General features: G+C 39.6%; 1 protein-coding gene across 1 annotated transcript in view; it reads right to left on the reverse strand.

The window, feature by feature from the left end:
- ATP7A (ATPase copper transporting alpha) overlaps nucleotides 1–3,070 on the reverse strand; it is a 162,475-nt gene extending 159,405 nt beyond the window's left edge. The window contains 1 exon segment of the mRNA XM_033202080.1: nucleotides 2,868–3,070. The gene's annotated coding sequence lies outside the window, so the exon portion shown is untranslated.
- Between the last annotated feature and the right edge of the window lie 4,196 nt (nucleotides 3,071–7,266).

Genomic DNA, 7,266 nt, shown 5'->3' on the forward strand with positions numbered 1-7,266 from the left:
CCAATATCTTATACATTTGGGAACACAAGATTAGGAAATCACTTCAATTTGCAAACAGTGCTGCAAAAAGTAAGAACATTTTAGGAAACCAGAAACACAGGACTCTTTTACTTTAATGAAACACATTCTAAAGGAATTTTGATATTTTTCTTGCCAAACTATCTCAGCAAGTTAAGTAAGTAAGTAATATCACATAAATCAACCTAAAGACTGAGATTTAAGAGGGAAAAACATGATTGCTGGGATGGTAGACTGAACTAAAATACTCTACCTAGCCATTGCCTATCACTCGTCTGTCCCCCAGTCCCCCAACACTCTTGCCCCAGCCCCATGTTGAGCTATACCCTAAGAAATACTGTTGTCTAAAAAACAAAACACTGTAAAACCTGAACTGCCCTTTAACAAAGATGAATAGAAGGAATTTTGAGACAAAACTCCCAAATACTATTCTCATCTATGCTAGTGCTTGTATGAGTTCACACAAAAATCTCTCCTTGCAATTTACTTTCCCAACTGGCAAATGAAGATTATTTTCACTCATCAGGATGTCCAAAGTCTTGATTAATAAAGTTTGCCAAGAGCTTTTAAATATATATAGATAAAAGGAGTTATAACAGGAATTTATTTTTTAAAATGTATTTCCTTTAGCACCCTCACAGAAGTGAAGGTTGTAGAGTGTTAGCTGGGGTTATTTTTGCACTCTTTTTTTTCTCTCTCTTGTAAGCAAATTTTACTGCTTCTGCATGCATTTTTCAAAGAAAATCAATCTTCTGCTTTAGAGAACAGAGATGTTAACCTATCCTTCGGAGGGATTAGTGTTTAACCTTATCTTGAGGACAGGAATCAAGATCTTTCTAAGGCTATGATCGAAAAGAACAGTTCCTATCAAGTAAGAAGACCAATAGAGAGAAATCAATTTAGAGGAAAAAAGGAAAAGCAGAGACTCCTTGGGGAAAACCTGGAACAGCTGCTCACTTCAGAAAATGTTATTCATTCCCAACAATTTAAAAAATGATTCCAAATTATATTTAAGGCACAACACTCAATCAGAATTAAAATATAGCTAGCAAGTTTTACATTTTTTCTCTTTTAGATTTGAGTTTACATCAGAGTTAAGCCTCATACATTAACATTGTTTTTGTCATGTCCGTGTATTTTTTTCTCTATCTAAGCTTTTTTTGTTGGCTGAAGGGCAGTTAGATCTGTCTGTGAGCTGACTAGTTTTGTATTCTATATTTTTTTCTAATTTTAATCAGTGACATCTTGGAAGATTTGGCTGATAGAAGTAGGGACATTGACATACAATGTGTTACTGGATGTCGGGCAACTTTCCAGACCCCCACGGCTTTGCTCACATTATTTCTTCTATCTATCAGTCCAGATAGATGTCTTCCTTTTCCTCCATTCCTGCAAAACCAAATCCTATCTATTTTTCAAAGCCCAGTTCACATGCTCCCTTCCCTGCACTCTCATAACACTTCCTGTTTCTACTACAGAATGTTAGTGAGATTTTTTAAATGTTTAGGTAATTGTGTATCTTTCCTACTACATTGAGACCCTCAAGTACAAAAACTCTCTCATGTCATGACCTTAGACACAAGAAAATGTTAAATATAATAAAATGCCAGTTCAAAAATAACCATTAAAAAGGATGCAATAAGAAACGTAGTAATTCAGTCAGTGGGGCTGCTAGAAACCATTGTCTTCATAACTGATTTCAACTGACTCAATTCGGACTCAATTGTATGTAAACTCTTTTTTTTTTTTTTTCCTTCTTTTTTGGAGGCAGAGTTTCCTCTTGTAGCCCAGGCTGGAGTGCAGCGGCGCGATCTCGGCTCACTGCAACATCCGCCTTCCAGGTTCAAGCGATCCTCCTGCCTCAGTCTCCCGAGTAGCTGGGATTACAGGCGCCCGCCACCACGCCCAGCTAATTTTTGTATTTTTAGTAGAGACAGGGTTTTGCCATGATGGCCAGGCTGGTCTCGAACTCCTGACCTCAAGTGATCCACCCTCCCAAAGTGTTGGTATTACAGGCCTGTGGGCCACTGCGCCCGGCCTATTGTATGTAAACTCTTTTGAGGCCAGGAACTTTGTCTTATTTCTCATGTATCGCCACCTCCCCCGGCAAAAAAAAAAAAAAAAAAAAATTTAATAACCTCAGTATCATCTAATTAATGTTCTACACATATTCTCAGTACAAAGCCATACTGTTGTAGATGAAGAGTCTCGGATTCAATAAAGATCAGATCCCGGAAAACGCTGAATTGTGAAACGGTAAGAATTTGTGCTTCAGATAATCTCAACGTCTACAACGAAGAAAAGTGTCAAAGATAAGATGCCACAGGGTTGGACAATGGAGAGTAACTTTACTGGAAAGGGGGCACAATGAACAAAACTAAGTGGAAACAAGAGTGTTCTCTCAGTTTACCTTACGCTCCCAGAGCAAGACAAGAAGCCAAATATCTATTTTTCAATTATTATTTCATCAATTATGGTCATTTTAGTAACCTTAGCTTCCAAAGTATAAAGAGGTGTCACTAAGCAAAGACCCCAGTCCATGTGACTTCCAATGCCAAACACAAACTTTCTTGTACCCTCAATTAATTGGGTAAGTAGGCCACAGATGATCAAGACACTCTCTCCAAGAAGGTACAAGAAAGTGACACAGGTCAGGATTTAATTTGCCCTCCTCTATCCCGTTAGGAGAGGTAAAACATAAGTGTAGTAATATCTGAATTGTGAATAAGTGAGACTTTCGAGACTGCCCCAGACTAACATGACCTTCTCAACACACTCTTAGTACAAACTGACAGCACAGAAGACTCCCTTCAGGAGAAAGCACGACGGGAAGCCAGTGTAGGACTTACCTGGTTTCTTTATCCTATGGTTAAACCTCTGGAGCTACGCAGACCGTGGCAGCGATAAATCCACGTACGCAGGCTCCAACAAAGCTCACACAATCGGAGAAGTCACAGTAGCCGCGGCTGCGGCGGCGGCAGCAGCAACTCCTCCCTCTGCTTCTCTTTTCCCACCCTCAGCCGCCGCGGCCAGCCGCCTTTATCCCTCCCTCCCTCGACTACCCCCACTTCCGGGTGATGCCCCTGCCGGAAGCAGGGCCGCCACGGGAAAGAGAGCGACAGGTCACGTGACAAGGAACGCGTGGTCTAGAGCCAAGCTTCTCCCGCCCCCTGCTGCCCCCGGGCAGACACGCAGCCTCGGATGGGTCTTTGTTAGGGTACAAGTCCGCTACCCCACCCCGCCCCCACGACAAACACAAAACCAGAAAACCCATACTAAAGCACTGGCTTTGTAATCTTTAGTTTCCTAACCTCAGGTCCAGATATAAAAGTTCCTTATAAATCATCTTCCACATAGTTCATCTTTGCCCAGCATGAAATTCACGTGCATCTGTTACTGTGTTAACTTGCTTCCTGTAGACTGTGTAGCCTAATTCCAGATGTAAATACCAGAACTATGAATTTGCCCTCTTTCCTCCATTGAAAAATGACACCGAGGAAAACGTTTATAAATTCATAATTTTTATATGTGTGTTGAGGGGGTAGGGACATCACTTCACCATCTTCATAGTGCCATTCCAAGCTCTGAACCACTCTCCCATTTATTCATTCACTCGTCCCTCATTTTAAACACCTAGAAGATTCCAGTGATGCAAAAATATTAGTCTCTATTATCATGAGTTCATAAAGAGATGAGATGCATAAAATGTAAACAATGCAATAAATGGTACAGAAAACATTTGAGAAAAGGGTATTATTTTATTCTTGTTTTCCAACTTGACATTTTAAAAAGCAGCAAAATTCTAGGATTTTTAAAACTATGAACATTAACAGTAAAAAGAGGGAGAGGCTCCATCTCACTTATTTCAAAGCAAGATGTGGCCTTTTCATATTTCCTTTCATGAAGTATCTGTCATAAGATGTAGAACAAAACTCATCACAGGGCTATTTGTATTTTCATCTGGAACCATTTGAACCCAGTTCCCACACAAGAGTATGAAGTCTAATAATGCTGCAGAAATCAAAATAGTACACAAAAAATACAAATATCAAGTAAATATTTGTAAAAGACTTAGAACAGCATCCGGCACAAAGGAAGCATATTTAAGTGTTGAAATAATTTCCATCCTACCTGTTGTCAAGTCCCTATTAAGCTTTGACAGGCAACATTTAAAATTACCCATAGATCTACATTTTAGGTCTGTGATTAAGTATTTCAGAATTATTCTCCCCCTCTACACTCATCCACATAAATATAAAATTAGCCTCAGGACTCATCTTCCCAGGCATTATTTTGTAGTTGTCAATGTATGCAGCCTTAATTATTAAGATACAAACTCAGCCCCAAATTTAAAAATCTTAAAAATCACATCATAGGAAATTAAGATAGCTTTTAAGTGGGTTTCCAAATATTAGCAAGTTGGTTTGTAACTATATTACATTGTGTTAAGCATCCAAAAGAAATTCACTAAAAGGCAAAAACAAAAATATAGCTTTATCAGAAGCAGAATATTGAATCTACTAGCTATCTAGTATTTTTATGTAAATATTAAAGTTTATCACCATGAGCTGCAAGATCCTCTGCCAACCATGTACATTCTTAGGCACTCTAATATTTAACATAAAAACCTAGAGAGCTATGTATATATTTCGTTGTTGTTGTTGTTTGGTTTTGAGAGTCTTGCTGTCACCCAGGCTGGAGTGCAGAAGTGTGATCATAGGTCCTTGTAACCTTAAACTCTGGGGCTAAAGCGATCCTTGCACCTCAGCCTCCCAAGTAGTTGGAACTATGGGCACACACTACCACACCTGGCTAATTTTTGTTTTTGTGTGTGTGGAGATGGGAGTCTCCCTTCATTGCCCAGACTGGTCTCGAACTCCTAGCCTCAAATGATCCTCCCAACTCAGCCACCCAAAGTGCTGGGATTACAGATATGAGCCACCAGGCCCAGACTAAAACTCTGTCTTTAAATGCATCATCCCTAATCCTCCTTACCAATGCACAAGCATAGAAGGGAATGTCTTCAAGAAATAATCAGGTTTGCTGGGGTATCAGATAGCAGGTATCCCTAAAATGCTTATGAAGTGCATTAATAACCCCAATGATGTTAAGCCAGGATGGGAACTCAACATCTGTACCTCTACAACTACCACAGTACCTATTTCTAGGTAAGTTAAATGAATCTAAAAGAACACAGGTGCTAAAATAATTCTGTCCTAGAGTGAAATTAAGAATGGGATTTATGAGATTGGGTGCCGTGGCTCATGACTGTAATCCCAGCACTTTGGGAAGCCGAGGTAGGTGGATCACCTGAGGTCAGGAGTTTGAGATCAGCTGGCCAACATGACAAAACCCTGTCTCTACTAAAAACACAAAAATTAACCAGGTGTGGTGGTGGGCGCCTGTAATCCCAGCTACTTGGGAGGCTGAGGCAGGAGAATCCCTTGAACCCAGGAGACCCTTGAACCCAGGAGACAGAGGTTGCAGTGAGCCAAGATCATACCACTGCACTCCAGCCTGGGCGACAGAGCAAGACTCTGTCTCAAAAAAAAGAATGGGATTTATGACATTCACACTCATGTCAAAATATTTCATAGCCATCCAAATAAAGGATTGGCAATGCTTTTAAGGTAAGTAACTTACCTAAATTCTTCAGACCTACAGATACTTGAGGACAGAAGACTAATTTGATGACTTCCCAACTCTAGGTGTAACTAAAACTCAAAGTGATGTTACAGGTACACTGAGAAAATTTGTGTTGAAAGGATATTTTCTTGGCTCTGAGAGCACTAGGAAAGCTCCAAGGTCAGTATATATTGTGATGACACACACACACAGACAGCTTCATTTCTAGCAGTGGTCATAATAGTTTTAGAATCACTCATCAGGACAAGATTAACTACAAAATTAAGTTCAAAAAGTGTGTTCAAAGATACTACCACCACCAGGTTTTATCACACAAAGCAACATATAATTTTGGTCGCAAATGGACACAGAAAACATTCTCAACTGTCATATAGATGACAACTATCACTTAGCTTAGTAAAAACCATACTGAAACTGCCTCCACACCTTAAGAAATATTGTTAATTCAGTGATAAAAGGGTATATAATTGAAGGTTGACACTTCCTTAAATACATGTTTATTTTACTTCAATATCTCTCAGGGTTATATGTATTTGAATACTTCAGTACTATTTTGAACATTCTAAATATGAAATAACATAAAGCATTCAATTTATCAAATAGTGATACAATATGGTTACTAAACTCGCAACTTAATTTACAATGACTTTCAATTTTTCCTCTTCAAATAAAATCACTGACTTTGGTCCATTTGATGAGAAACTAGGACATATGCCATGACAGCATACTTCTAGCACTCTAAGTAATAAGCAAAAAATAATTTAGCTAATATAGACAGGTTACTTGACTGAAATTCTACTTTCTGCTTACTTGATCACTATCAAGAAAACTACTACTACAAAACAAACAAACAAACAACAAAAAAAAACCACAGATTACAGCTCTTAGCCAAGAAAGTAATGATATATAAGCTGGGCGCGGTGGCTCACACCTGTAAGCCTAGCACTTTGGGAGGCTGAGGTGGGCGGATTGCCTGAGGTCAGGAGTTCGAGACCATCCTGGCCAACATGGTGAAACCTCCTCTCTACGAAAAACACAAACAATTAGCCAGGCATCGTGGCAGGCACCTGTGATCCCAGCTACTAGGGAGGCTGAGACAGGAGAATTGCTTGAATCCGGGAGGCAAAGGTTGCAGTGAGTCGAGATCGTGCCAGTGCACTCAAGCCTGGGCAACAGAGTGAGACTCCATTTCAAAATAGAAAAACAAAGAAATATGTGCTGCAGATACTGTTTTTCTTCAGGTAACATACATAAATAATAATCCACAAATCCAAACATTGTTAATAATTATAGCAAGTCAACAGGTGACTGATAGTAGATAACTGGGAACAGATTGCATTTGACAAGATTTTCTAGTATCATAAACATTCCTAATAACAAATATGATGAAAAACCAAGAGCTATAATCAAGATGAATATGCCCCCAGCACTTAGGGAAGCCGAGGCAGGTGGATCACGAGGTCAAGAGATCAAGATCATCCTGGCCAACACAGTGAAACCCCGTTTCTACTAAAAATACAAAAATTAGCTGGGCATGGTGGCGCATGCCTGTAATCTCAGCTACTTGGGAGGCTGAGGTAGGAGAATCACTTGAACCCGGGA

This window comes from Trachypithecus francoisi, unplaced genomic scaffold (assembly GCF_009764315.1).
Source record: "Trachypithecus francoisi isolate TF-2019V2 unplaced genomic scaffold, Tfra_2.0 Lachesis_group6, whole genome shotgun sequence".
NCBI classification, from domain to species: domain Eukaryota; kingdom Metazoa; phylum Chordata; class Mammalia; order Primates; family Cercopithecidae; genus Trachypithecus; species Trachypithecus francoisi.